Here is a 15,606-nt window from a genome sequence, read left to right on the forward strand (position 1 = left end):
AAGTCAGCGTAGGCTGAGTAACTTTAACAGGTCCCTGCATGTAGATGGTACTTGAATGTTTACCATAATTAATAATAAAATCCCAGATATACTTGTTGGTTCAACCAACATCTGACATCTCCACTTGACATCTTAAATTCAACTTCCTATCTTCTTTTTCCTCTTATATCTGCTCTTTATTCAGTGAGTGTCTCCTATCTCAATAAATGGAACCACCATCCATTCAATTGTCCAGGGTGACTGAATCCTCTTCTTCAGTTCCCATTTTTGGTCAGTCGCTAAGCTCATACATGTCTATTTAGGGTAACCAGGTCATCCTGGTTTGCCCAGAACTGTCCTAGCTTTAACACTGAAAGTCCCCTGCCCCGGGCAAACTGGGAAGGTCCATCATTGTACGTGTGGCTCCTAAACATTTCTCAAGTAACTTTGCTTCTCTCCATTCCCAGTCTAATCTACCATTTTCTCTCACCTACTGTGTCTTTCCAAGTGGAAAGACACTTCTACTTTTAGCCTCTCTGGTTGATAATCTACTATGGCCAGCTTAATCTTTTAAATGACAAAAATGTGATCATATCATTCACTTTGCTTAAAAGACTTGAATGGTTTCCCATCAGTCCTGTAACAAAACCCTAGATCTTTGGCTGTTTTGTAGTTCTGTGCATGATGTGGCTTATGTCTCCCTTTCAAAACTAATTCCTCACTGCCATTATGCCTTTTTGTCTTCATCCTACCTACTACACTCCAGACATCCTAGGGTCTTTTCCTTCCTCTGAGTGAACTGAACTTTACTTTTCTCTGTGCTTTCCCACATGATGTTCTCTCTTTCTGATGGATCCTCTATCTTTTCTGGGTCAGGGCTTCTGGTCACCTACTCACCTTTAAGTCCCAACTTAAACACTACTTTCTTGGATGGAAGATTTCCAGAATCTTTGGGCTAGATTCATGAAGTTATTCCATTGGATCATCTTAAAGCAGTCTATGTCTTTCAACAACATATTTTCAGTTACATTTTTAAATATCTTTTTCTCTTGCGAGATATTAGAACTCATGAGGTCACAGATTATAACTGCTTTGTCCTCAAATGTATCTTCAGCCCCTAGCTGTGCCTGATGAATGACAAACACTCAATTAATAGTTCTTGAGTGAATAAATAAGAGAATTATGTCTGAAGATGTTACTCAGCAAAATTGCTGACAGGGCTATTACTCATGGCTCGCCAGTAATGTGTTACTCAATTTCAGGAGTTACCCTACATCTTGTCATTGTTGAATTTTATGGTTTTTATGACAATTTTTCAGTAGATAACAAGTAAAGCACTGTGAGGAAGGAATCCTGCACTCATAAGAATAAGTTAAATTAGGCTATAATAACAAGACCTACATTTTAGTGGCTTAACCAAAAGTTTGTTTCTTGCTCACATGTAGTATACTCTAGGTCCAGGTGACTCTCCTGAGTAGCAACCCTCCACTTTTTTTTGTGATTCCAAGGTGCTTTGATTTTTGCTGCTGCCATTTGGTACCTCCATGATTGCTGAGTCAGAGGAAGAATATGCTGGATGGTTGCGTATTAAACTTTCATCAGGGTGATCTGGAAAAGGCACAGAATATTTGTCTCTAGAACCATCGACCAGAGTAATCACGTTGCCCTGCCCAACTATATAAGTGGAGTGGCAAAGTATAATTCTTCCATGTTCATAGAAAGAGGGGAAAGCTGGAAATGAGTGAGCATTAAATATCTCAACCATAAGTGCTTTAACCTAATTTGACAAATTACCCTTTGCACTATTGGGATAGATTGTTAAAGACCTAAGCCATTGCTGTGTCTACGCCATAAGTGTGGGGGGGTTGGGAAAGGCATCTGGTACACTGAACCTAGAATGGGCATGTGGGAACGTGGCTTTCTAGGCAAAGGGTACTCAGGATGATACCAAAGTTGAAGGAAGCCCTAAAAAGAATAAATAACATTTCATCAGACATTTTTCTAGAGGGCATTTTTCAGGAGGCTGGTCTAGGGTTTTTCTATATTAAGTTAATCCATGCTATATTTGGTCAAATATCATTGAACTTGCTATCGCTTGAACTGGGATCAAATGTTCAACTCCACTAACCTGACTGTGGGGACCTAGCTGGTTAATATTCCTGAGCCTGTTTCTACATCTGAATAAAGGGGAAGATTATACCCGACTTCTCTCACAGGAGAATCAAATGAGACAAAATATTTTTCGTGAAGGGTGGACTTTTTTTTTTTTTACAGTAGCTTGAATAGGTAGGGAAGCACTATATAAACTCTAAAGACAATACAAATATATAGCACGGTATTATTATTACAGTAATTACTAGGGAAAAATGAAAACGAGTCCAGAGTAGAAAGAAGGATCCTGGTGATCCCTTTTTGAGTATTCACCTGAGGGTATCTCCCTTGATTTGTATTCCTGGAAGGAATAATGTGGAGGCCTATGTGTTTAAGACATATTGACTCCCTTCCGCATTTGCATACTATGGATTGCCACTAGCATGCATTGAGTGAAAATCTTTATGAAAAAAAAAATGGTGCTGTTGCAGCAGGCTTTACCAGGCAGCTTTTATTCACCCTTTTCTGAGTATTTCAGCCTTTTAGCCTTGAGATAGGGGAAAAAAGTAAATATTTCAAAGAAACAGCTTTAGGCTGCCATATTAAGATGACAACCAAAAAATGCAATGTGCACATCTTGTTCAGTCCTGAAGTGCATAAACCAACTGAAAAAGACATCTTTTGGATTATCAGAGAACTTTGAATATGAATTAAGTGATCGCTGGTACTTCTTCTATTAGGTACATTACTGTCCCGGTGTTAGGGAAACCGTATAAACAAAACATGACCTTATCATTCAGAAATTCATACCGAAGCATTTACGCTTGAAATGACATGGCACCTGGGATTTGCTTTAGACTAATCCAGCAGGCAAAGAAACAAACAAACAAAATTAGGGGAGGTGCTAATACATGACAGGGGATATTGGCGAAATAATGATTATCATTGAAGCTTAGCGACTGATACGGGGGGTCCATTGGAGGATTCATTTTCATGTTAGAAAATCTCTATTACAAAAAGAACTTCAAAAATTTCTATGTGAGGGAATGAAGTCATTCTGGGGATGTGGAGGAGCTTCTAGAAGGCCTTTGTGAACAATCAGTACTTTTGGAAGCGTATCAGAAGCAGCTCATGCCAAAAGGGGGATGTTGTGCTTCACCCTGGAACCCATTCCTTTTGTGAGTGTGACTGCAAGATAAAATCCAAATGCACGATCACAGCAGAAGTGGTGTGTTAGAAAAATACAGTCTGTTCTAACTCATAGAAGGGGAAGAGGAAAAAAGTGACGAGAAACAGACAGCTGACCCTCAATCACAAAAAAATAATTTGAAAGTCAGGCTTTTCTCTGGTCAACCCTCTTTCTTATGTTGGCCCCCCCTCCCCCCTCCCCCCAAGATTCTTGAGTGGCCTGACAGCCTGTGGACCTATTTATTCAAATATCTGTATAATATATCAAATATTAAGTATAATCATATGGCTACTCGACCCACAAATATTCCTTTGTTAGAGGGACGCAGACAAATGGTTCATCCAAAGCTGTGGAAAAACCCGAAGCTTCTAGAAATAGCAAACAGAGCTGAAAAGGATATCAGTGACAATGAACTGATTCATTCATTTATTAGTTCGTTCGTTCATTCAACCAAACTTGAGTGTCTACAGGTGCCAGGCACTGTGTTAGACACTAGGACTCAAATGATGAAACCCTCACGGAGTTTACAGTGTAATGATCCAGGGACTCTACGTGTCGTTATAAATGAAGAAGGAAAATGATGACTCTGTGTGGGCGTGTGGGTGTCGGTGGGTTGTCGGTGTTGAATCAAATACCAGGGAAAAACATATTCACACCACAACCCGGCCACGAAAACAAAACGAAACAAATCATGATCCACACATGTTGGATCTCGATCCTACAACCGGGCTAAGCTATTTTTCTCTTCCTTAAATGTATCACCCATTTGCTGTCTTCCCATCTATTTCCCTGCCTGACTTGGCCTCCCTGCTTTCTGTTCAAGGGGGCTACCTCTTCTTCATTCTTCAAAACCTGGAGTGCATGTCACATTCTCTCAATCTTGCTGTGATGCTGTGTTTCCTGCTACCCAGAGGGAGTGTAACCTCCCTCACCTGTGTTCCCACAGCACCCTGTTCAGACATGTGTTGTAGTACTTACGACCTGGGCTGTCATTTTTGTTTGTTTGTCTGTTTATATGTCTGGCTTTCTTGCTGAACTCGGAAACTCTCAAAGGCAGCGTCTGTGTCTCATGCATCGCTGTAACATCAGTGCCTAAGACAGTGACTGACTCATAGTAGGTGATCAATAGGTACGCATTAAACACATGAATGGGTGAATTAATAAATCATCTCAAGTGAGCCTTTCTGCTATAAAGGTCTACTCCCCCAAGAGCAGTATTCAACTTTCCTCCAGCCAAAGTTTCAAAAGTTGGAGGAGATCTTACAGATTGATCATTTTTCCCAAACCCATAATTTAACATTGGAGCACACATTACGAGGGACTGGGCTTTCCTGGTTGGCACAGAATGAATTGCCTTGTTACGCTTTGATTGTTGTAATGATTCTGTGTTAACAGATTCAGAGAAAAAATAGGAACCTGGACATATGAGAGGGAGGGGCAGGGAGAAGCCAAGGCAAAGTTAAACATTTACAAAGGGGCTTATCTTCCTCAGGAAAATGGTCACATACTGTCCTAATGACCTCCCTGTTTAATACCGCAGGCCCTTCCCCCAACTCCTGGTTCCCTTAACCTGCTTAACTCATCAGTTTTCCCTGCACTTATTAACTTTTAACAGACAATAGCACTTACTTATTGATCATGCCCACTTTTTTTTAATATCTTCTGGCTCCCGATTTGGTGTTCCTTTCTCTGCAGACTTTTATACCTCACAGGCTTGTTATATTCATAGCAAGAACCGAGCGTTTGGGAGCCATATAGCTTAATGCTTTAGAGCACTGCTTACCAAACCATCTTGGGTCATGGGCTTGTCTTTAAATTTCCAATTGCTATAGAGTCGCGTGTGGTCCTACTGTGCGTGACTGGCCTGTACCATGTGGGCTCAACAACATCAGAAATCCTCTATACCCAGTTCACTGAGAGGAGCCGGCTCGTCACCCTCATGGATGCCAGGTTAATAGCAAATCACTGTAACGTTTCCTAGTGCTTACCCTCAATTTCTATACTTACCTCATCGCACAACTGCTAACAGGCATGGGGAGGCACCACTCTCCAGACCGCACTTTGAGCAGCAGTGAACTCCACAGTACACTGGCCTAGGTTTGAATTCTGGCTCTACTCTTTCCCAGTGGCGTGGCCTTAGGCAGGTTTTCTCAGTCTTTCTGGAGCTCAGTTTCCTCCTCTGCAAAATGGAGATAATTATAGGGGTCCCTATACAAGACTGTTGTGAAGATGATATGAGTTTATGCATGAAAACAGTGCCTGGCAGAGTCAGTGTTCAATAAATATCAGCTCTTATTATAACCGCTTGACCTTTTCTTAAACAGGAACACTCCCTTCATCTCATGGTTACTGAATTTCACAGCCAAGAGTCATCCTGGGAGCGCAAGAGAAGGCGGCAGTCAGGGGACCTGGGGGAGGGAAACAGGACACGTGTCAGGGGCTTCAGAGGGAGATGATCCCTTTCTTTCCTTCCTTTTTCCCTGTAAGCATTAGTAGAGGGCATTTTGTGCTTCAAGCAGGGGAAGGAGAGAGGACATATTATCCTAGGTTTGAATGGCTAAAGATGAAAAGAGGTATTTTTCTTGACCTGGAGATTCCTAGAGATTCTCTCCATTTTCAATTTTTTTTAATGTTTATTTTTGAGAGAGAGAGAGAAAGAAAGAATATGAGTGGGGGAGGGACAGAGACAAAGAGAGAGACACACAGAATCTGAAGCAGGCTCTGAGCTGTCAGCCCAATGTGGGGCTTGAACTCATGAGCCACGAGACCATAACCTGAGCTGAAGTCAGATGCTTAACCAACTGAGCCACCCAGGTGCCCCCTCCACTGTCAGTGAAGTTTTCACTTCAAGGTGAAATTCAGCTTGTGCCAGGGGCACCTGGGTGGCTCAGTCAGTTAAGCGTCCAGCTTCAGCTCAGGTCCTAATCTCACGGTTTGTGAGTTTGAGCCCCACATCAGGCTCTGTGCTGACAACTCGGAGCCTGGAGCCTGCTTCGAATTCTGTGTCTCCCTCTCTCTTTCTGCCCCTTCCCCATCCCTCTCTCTCTCTCTCTCTCTCTCAAAAATACACATTAAAATTTTTTTAAACAAAGAGAGAGAGAGAGAGAGAGAGAGAGAGAGAGAAATTCAGCTTGTGCCAGAAGAGGTGAAAATGTGAGTTAGGTGAAAGCCAGAGAGTTTTTCCAGAAAGTTCAGACCTCCAGCTTTTATCTTAAGTTCACGGGCATTGCCTTGAGTTAGCACCTCTTTGGGGAGACACTATTTTGAGTTGTTAGTAATGTCCTGAGAGGTGATAATGCGGAAGTGTCCCTGGGGGGTGGCGCTTCTCCAACTCTGATAAACATTTATTTGTTGAATGGATTTGTGTATATAAGCCCAGCCCACTTCCTAACGAATATTTAATAAACACACCACTTTGACACAGTGAACATTTAAAATAGATAAAAGAGAACAGTCAAGTAATACACGAGGAAGAAACAAAATCTGTTTACTAAGCTGCTTTGTGTTTGAGAGATGACTCAACCAAAATTATACACACGTACATATTCATATATAAACTCTAGCATTGCACTTACGATATCCTAAGGCACTGTTCTAGGTTTTTATGCAACTCAACTAATTTAACCCTCTTAAAAGCCACAGATTACCAATATGATCCCTGTTTAAAGATGAAGAAACTGAGATGCAAATAGGTTAAGGGATTTTGCAAGTTCACACAGGTAGCAAGTGGGAGTTTGGGGATTTGAACGCAGACAGTCTGACACTAACACCCTTGCTCTTGACCACCATGCACACAGGGTGGTTAGAGCTCCACGTAAAGCAAATCACACGGAAAGAAGAAGAACTATTTCCTTGTCGGGCAAAAAGTGGTTGGCCATTAGATGCCCACGATGTGTTTCATAAGTCTGAGTGAGTTACTTCCTGACTCTGAACCTTAGTTTACCAATCTCATAAATGGATGATTTGCTAAGACCATCCTTGAAGGCTCTTGTAGTCACCACACGCTAGGCTTTTCTGTCTCCAACCACCACCACCACCACCACCATGTTCTTCTCAGCCCCTCTGCTTTGCCTTTCCATCTCTCTTTTCCCTGGCACTTCTTACCATTCCTATTTGCTCCTGTTTATTACCCTACTTCTGCTGCCACTGGCTGAAAGAAACTTTCCAAGTAGTTTCTGCATGAAAGACAATAAATGTACTGGGCGCAATCCTGAGAGATCGACAAGTGTAAGGATTCACACATGGGGCTAAATTAAGGGCCTCCTGCCTCTTCGTTATGTCAGTCCTCCAGGGCTGGTATGGATGTGCCACTCCCGCTTCTCCCCACCCCCTGTAGAGCTATCGCAGAGAAGTCCAGGCTCAGAGAATAATGGAAAGATGGCTTAAAGAAGTCCCTCAATTATAGTAGCCTCCAAAAAGCGGAGACAGTGTGTATCTGATTCACTGATACATCCCCAACACTCAGCATAGTACTTGCTCACCCTAAACACTCAATAAATATTTGTGGTATAAAAAAGGTCACTTAGCTCCACTCCTAACCTATGCATAATCCCACTTTTACAATTACTGTCAATATCTATATAGCTCTGTAGAGTTTAAGAGCTCTTTCATACCCATTATCTCATATATTTGCAACTATCTCACTCAACTCCTCCTTGGTGCTGGTACATCAAGATAAGCCTGCTCACCGTACTTCCTGTTTTAAGAGGACCTCCCTCGGCAGCAGTGAAAACCTCCCCCCACCACCCCATTACCCCATTCTTCCCTTTCTCCCTCCTGAAGCAGGTCAGGGATTCAGTTCGAGAGCCTTTCTTCTAAGATCCTGGTGAGTCTTAGGCATTCTACCCACGTGCTAAAAAGCCAAGGAGAATAGAACAGCCAATAACTTCAGAAGGTAGCAGTGACTCAAAGAGGGGGGAAAGGGAGATGACACATAGATTTCCTTCATTTCTTTCATCCACACAATCTGCAGAGTGTTTGCAGAAATAGATGTGACTCACGTGGGGACTGACCACACAGCTGAATGGAATCCACCAGATAGTCTGTCTCAGTATTGATGGTAGGAAACAAGGAACTTTGGACACTTCCTGGGACAGATCAGAAACAAACAGTTTGGTTTATTCAGCAATATGTTAGTCATGGTCCTCCCTTCCATGGCTGACAGTGGATACTGATGGATGCTGAAGGTGAGTACAGAGATGTTTACTTGTTTCATGTAATTAGTAATGAGAACATACTCATTAAAAGCCTTGCTTTGGAGTTACTTGCCTGTCCTTCTGTGGTTGAAGCTCTGGCTTATTAGAAATATAAGTTAAGTAGTCTCTAGAAGTATAAGCTCTCCTTTTGAAGCCAGAGATGTGGATTCGCAGCTTTGGTAGACAGCTACGGGCTTAATTCAGTTGGTGCCTCCTTGGAAAATGGAGAGTGGGTACAATGGTATTATGCGGTGATATCAAGACATGTAGACACTCACTTATGCTGAATCAAGACCCTGAAAGGACAGAAGGTTGGGGTGGGAATTATGTTTTCCAAGAATCATCCTAGTTCTCCATGACTTAATCAAGATGATGGAGGGTAGGTCTTTATTTCTCCAAGTAAGTTGTTCTTCTATAATGGGAAGTTCAATTATGACAATGTAATTTCTTAGGTTTGAGAATTTTTTAGGTTTGGGCCCAGTTTAACAAGGGATATTCTCTTGGGAGGTGTTCATAAAGAAAAGAGAAACAAACCTTTCTGATGCCTATGAATCAGGGGCTGTGTACGTATAAGCTTACCTAATGCTTACAATTCTTTTGCAAATGATGAAACAGATTTCCAAGTGATTATGTAACTTACTCCAGGGTCCAGAACTAACAATTTGTGATGGAGTCAGCATTTGAACCCTAGGATTATTGGTAGTTTCATCATGCCAATATATCCTGTACTGAGCTGATATCTCTTTTCATCTGGTAAAGATACTCAGCTAAAGGGGTGCCCAGGTGGCTCAGCTGGTTAAGCATCTGACTTCAGCCCAGGTCACCATCTCATGGTTCTTGGTTTCAAGCATCATGCTGGGCTCTGCTCTGGTGATGCAGAGGCTGCTTGGGGTTCTCTCTCCTCTCTCTGCCCCTTCCCCACTTTCACTCTCTCTCTCTCTAAAATAAATAAACTTTTTGAAAGATACTCAGCTAAATAAAGGCATTGGATACCTAGTGAGAGTGAATGAAAAGAAGGGAATTAGAAAATATTCCATTCTCCTGCCTTCCCACGTGGCCAAGTACCAGCCTCGGAACCAAGTTACATCTCTTCTCAGTTCCCAAACCTGGGAAAATGAGCACCACCAACCGAAACCCTGTGAACCTCCACACTTTTGATTTGTCCTTTTGCCAGCTCTCTCTCACTCCCCTAGTGACTCCTGAAAACTGTTATCAGAGTCTCCAAGAACCTTATTCACCTGTTCTCAGCAAATCACCTCACTACCGAGATCAAGAGAAATGAAAACTTTGAAAGTTCTTCCATGAAGACCTACATTGCTATCTTCTCCACTTCCACTCTTTCTTCCTGTTCTCCAGTCTTAGAACGTGAGGTTTCTCTATTCATGCTCAAAACTAATTTTTCCTTATATGTCCTTGACTCTCCCCTTTCTACTTTTAGCTCCAGGAACCTATTAAGCTCTGCTCTATAGATTATTCTCTCTTTTTCTTAGATTCCTAACTTTTCCTTCTGGTTGTTCCCTTCACTCCATCTTCTGCCTTTCTTAGTACCCAAGCATCATGAAAATATGGTCCCTCCATATTGTGCCATTCATCACTTTCCAGACTCTCATATCTTTCACTCTCTACTTCACTTCTAATTCACTCACTTCTCTACTGACTACAATCTGCATTTGCCTCCACCATTTTTTTTTGTTGGAACTGCTTTTGCTAAAATATTAATAATTTTCTTTTTTCTTTTTCTTTGTGGTCAAATCTAATGGGCATTTTTCAATTTTTACCCTGCCACATTTATTTCATGCATTTGAACTACTGGTTATTCTTTGCAAAAGTTTTTGTTCTCCAAATTCTTCACACATGTCTTAGACCTTCTTCTTTTTGGGCTCCCACCCCCTCCCTGGTCCAAGCATCAGTTGCTTTTGTTTCACAATGTTCCATCTTGGCTTATAGTTTCAATAGTGACCTATAGGTAGGTCATGAATAGCCTGTTAGATATCTAGATTCCATAGTGTGTGGGACATCTCCATCTAGATGTCCATTGGCCGTTCAAACTCACTGCATCCCAACCAGAACATAACATCTTAGCCCCTGGCATTTTCTTTCTCAGTTAGTGACACCATTATGCACAGAAATTCCCAAGCTGTTGCCCTGATAGTTAATAAAGAATTTTTTCTCTTCTTCCCCTCAATCGCCTGCCCAAATCTAATCATCAAATCCAAAATTTCACTTTCTAAATCTTTCTCATATCTCTCCTTCCTGTCTATCCCACTACTTTTGCCCCAGCTACACATTCTCACTCTTCAGCTTCAACTATTCTAGCAGCTTCTTGACTGGTCTCTCAGTTTTCAAATTCTTCCTCTTCTTATTCTTACCATAGACACCAGCATCAAAGACACCAGATTTGCTTAAAATGAAAAGCTGGCCTTTCTATTCTACTGAATTTTTCAAAGACTTCCTATTTTATCATTGCAAGGCAAACTTTAAGTTTCTTTGTATGGCATATAACACCCCACATGATCTGTTTTACCTGACTTGAAACTTTCAAAGTGGTCTGAACGGTGTTTGGCACAGAGTAAGTTTTCAGGTATGTTAGTTTCTTTCTTTGATAAAAATGGGTGATGAAAATGGTCTCAGACTTCTGCCTACTGCCTAGGCTTGTTTGTACCATTCATTCTCCAGCAAACCCAAATAGCTTGTTTCAAAACAGCATGCTAACATTTTGCTTCTCTTCTTTTTATCCATGTGGTCACCAGAATCTGACGCACCCACTAGATAGTAGGCTTGAGGGAGAAGATGCTTTTGTTCAGTGAGTTACCCCAGGCTCTGGCACAGCGCCTGGCATGGGGTAGGTGCCCAGAGGATGTCAGTAAAACAGATGAGTGAACAGCAGAAAGTAAAATCAAGGAATGAGTGTATAGACCAGAAAAGTGACAGGACTCTGGGAAGAAGAGTCAGGGCTCTGCCTCAGACCTCCCTGCAGGTATAAAAAAACCCTGGCTTTGTGATTTGCCACAGTCCCACCACCTTCCAGTTTGTGTCCTTGGTGTCCACTTCAAGGACATGCTTAAATGAAGCCTGCTTTATTTCAGCTTCATTCTTTAGTTTGGGTTTTCCATTTATTAGGAATCAAATATCTTTAGGGTGATGCAGTCAAAACTGACTTTAGTCTCAAATGCCTGAGTAGAAATAAGAATTAAAGGAACTGAAGGCTAGTTTAGACGGGTGCAGGGACAGATACCGTGGGACCTGTAACCACACGGGGAAAGGAGTGGGTGAAGGGAATATCGCTAAGGGAGTAAAATACTTCCTTCCAGCCCATGGCCAACAGGAAACTACTTTCCTCATAATTTTGCTGAGGATTGGCCTTGACACTGAGTATGTCTTAAATTACCCTCAAATTGAAGGGAGATAGCAAATCTTTAGGTGTGATTAAGAACCTTTTAAAGGGGCAAAGTTCAGAGGGAACAAAACCGTTCTACACAAAACCATAAACAGTTATGGTCCTTCGGCCTTTTTTATTCATGATTGTTAATCAGCTCCTCGCCCGAGGATGGAAGGTGTAATATTTGTGCACATGCTAATCAAACTGTGCCAAAAGTTAGGCTCACACGAGACTCAGCCTTCTGCAAAGTAAACACGGGCCGTTACTGGTTATCACCTGAACTACAAAGGGTTCTAAGCCAAGTACTATTGATCCAAGTAAAAGAGATAAAACCTGAAGGACTTAGTGTGCATGTTCTTTGGCTTGGGGCAACTTCCCTCTCTCCAATTTCATTTCACAGCATCATAAAATGAACTATGCAACGGCCCACGTGACCATAGCTGCCACTGACATTGCCAATAACAACAGCTGCTGAGAAGCTGAAGGTGAGAAGTAGGTACAATGTTGGCGTTGTAAGAGGAACATGGGCTGTGCAGCCAGACGGGCCTATTTCTGCAAATATTATTATAATGTTATTACCTCTTTTCCACGCTGGTGCCTGTCCACTGCCCTGATCTTTGTATATTCTGAAGCTATCTTTTTTAGAAATATACACTTTTAGGATTGTTACGCCTTCTTGTTGAACTGAATCTTTTCCCATTATAAGATTGCTTTGTCAAAAAACAAAACAAAACCAAACCTCTAATGATATTTCTTGCCTTAAAGTCAATCCTGGCTCTGTCTGAAACTAATATGACCATATCAGCTTTCTCCTGGTGTTTTTGTGGTGTAACCCTTCCTATCTTTTCACTGCCAACTTCTAACTTTCTTTTGGTTTTAACATTATTTCAGAAACAACATGTCATTAGATCTTTTTTTTTTTTTTCTTAAATCTAAGCTGGTAGTTTTTGTCATTGAATTGGAATGAGTCATCCCTTCCTTTACATTTAATGTCATCATGAGCTTGTGTTTACATCTCCCTATTTGTTTTCTATTAGTTGTAGCTCTTTGTCCATTATTCCTCCCGTCCTACCTTCTTCTGGATTAATAATATATTTTTAAAACTTATTCCATTTTATACCCACTACTTTTTAAGATCACCGCTGTCCCTCAGAAGTTTATCTCTTTAACCTCCGACCCAGACAGCATCAGTAATACAGCCAGTGTCTTAAGGGAAAACCCATTGGATGCTGGAGGCAGGCTCTTTTGTCTATTGCGACTTTGTGTGATAAGTATGCCAAGACCATGGTCTCAGCCTCTGGCCTCCGCAGCACTCAGCTCAGCTTCCTCTCATCTCCTCCAGATACTTATATGTCCTACCAGCTCTAGAGGCTGTCAAACCTCCATAGGCCTCCCTTTCCCCCTCTGGAGGTCACCAGCCTAGGCCAAACACAATCCCTGCTTCGTGTCCAGAAATTAGCAAATGCCTTGAGGGCGGGAAATGATAGGCAATTTCAGCTCACCTAAGTAGGGCTTTTTTTCTCTATAATTCTAGCTCATGCGGTTCCCTCTGCTCCCCCAGATTGCCAATGTCTTTAAAATTGTGATTTTTTCAGGCAGTTTATCATTTTTATCTGTGCTAGACACTTTAGTAGGAGCAGTGGCCTCCCCTCTCTAGAAATAGAAGTCCCCGTTATCATTAAAATTACACATCTGAGATGCACAGGCATATATATATCAGAGGTTAAGGGGTAAGGACTGGATTCCGATTGCGTAGTTTGAATTCCTGTTCTGCCATGCAGGATTTGTGGGGTCCTGGGCAAGTGATTTAACCACGGGGCCTCTATTTCTTCTCTTGTAAAATTGGAATAATGACAGAACTTGTCGCATAGGGTCACTCTGAGGATCTAATCACATCATGAATGTCAAATATTTCACATGATGCCTTGTACATAATAAATGTCCAAAATGGTAGCTGTTGTCAGAAAGTATTGATCATGTTAATTCAGAGCCCGGAAATCACTGGTTTTGAATCAGACACTACTTAAGAATGGTGTGGCTTTGAGTGACTTGTGTAATCTCTTTGTAGTTCCATGCCTCATTGTGAAACATTGGATTGGTAACAATATCTCATAAGGGTTTGATTTCTCATTTTGTTGAGGCTCAGGTCTGAGTCATGGGGGCTGTGAGCCGGAAACATCTATCACTCTCACAGTGGGTCTCAAATGCTGGTCTGCAAGGCAGTGTTGTTCATGATCAAGACCCACGTCATGGGTCTAAAGCTGAGCTAAGGTCTCAGATAAATTTCTCGCTTAATTGAATGAATAGCACTCAGGGCATCATTTCCATCCTCCAAAATATGAAAACAGATTTCTAACAATGGTGTTCTGCCATTGCGTCTTCTAGCTCTGCTTTAGGCAAGAATGTTGAATTAGATACACAGTTTTCCAACAAACATCCAAAAAAGTTACACATTCTTTACTGCTATCATCTACCAATGCCTATCAGGACTTTTTGTATCTTCATATGTCTGTGTTCATTTATGAACTGCATTTCCTTTGGAAAGACTGTATTTTATTCTGATGTTATGTTCTGTCAACATTTTTTTAATTAAAAAGATTATTCCTGTATGAAATGATGCTAGATAGTAGTTGTGAGTGTTTGATCTTAAATGATTTTCTTTAGCGAAAATAAAACCCTGAAAAACTTAGCACAGTCTCTCATCCATTGTACTCATCCGTGAAACCAACCTCAGATATGTTGTAACACTTAGCAAATATCTACAGGCCATGGATTTCGATTTTTCATTTATACTCAACTGTATTTTGTGGAAGAAATTATATAAGAGTAGTATTCAGAGTTTCAGGAATTGTCAATAATCATAGAGGTATTAACTTTGAGTTCCAAGGACTTACTTTTAACCACATGTATATCAGACATCGCATTGTTGACTTGTAAGTCCCCTTGTTACAAATGGGTGAAACTGAGGCCCAGAGGATTTGAATGATTTGTTTGAAATCTCACAATCAGTGTTGGAGTCTGAAAAAAAAAACCCAGTTCTATGAATTCCTAATGATTTTCAGGCAAATACCTGGTATCCTTTCCATTCTCCAGGAAAAGCAACAGAAGGTAATAAATCTCTTCCCTTCCCCGGCACATTTCTCCCCTGTCCCCCGAAACTATCATAAAATTGCCCTGTTCCTTGTTGACTTCTGAACCTAAACCATATCCCTGCTCCATATCTTGGCCTGGAGGAGACCAGCCACTCTCCCACCTCTCTGGAGGCGGCCAATTAAAGGTCTGGATTCTAGCACCTGGTTCTTACCAGTGGTTCCACGAGCACAGAAGACATTCTGTCAGGCTTGCCCTGCACCTCAATGGCCTTCTATTTTTTCCATCATCAGCACAGACTGTTCATCTGGTTTGCACATACTTTGTGGTTTTTCTCCTGTAGAACCTGGAGCCATGGTAATAAAGTCAGTTTTCAAGGAAGCAGTGGATTGAATGTGACTCTTTCAATGAAGCTCAGAATCACAGCACTTACTTGTCTCTTGATGTCGACAGCTGAATTTTTCTGGAAGGACTCTCTGGCTTCCATGTGTTTTATTTTTGTGGGCCTCACACGATGACATAGTTCCGATCACTGAGAGTCGACTACCACACACTAGATCCTAGAAGGTCCCCTTCTCAGCACTGTATGAACTTGGAATTGTTGATTTTCAAACAGAAGTGTCAACATTTATTTGGTTCAATTCCTTGTCTTTGAGGCAGTAAGCTATTAGCCTTCTTTGGGT

Source organism: Prionailurus bengalensis, chromosome F2 (genome assembly GCF_016509475.1).
Source record: "Prionailurus bengalensis isolate Pbe53 chromosome F2, Fcat_Pben_1.1_paternal_pri, whole genome shotgun sequence".
In the NCBI taxonomy this organism is placed as follows: Eukaryota; Metazoa; Chordata; class Mammalia; order Carnivora; family Felidae; genus Prionailurus; species Prionailurus bengalensis.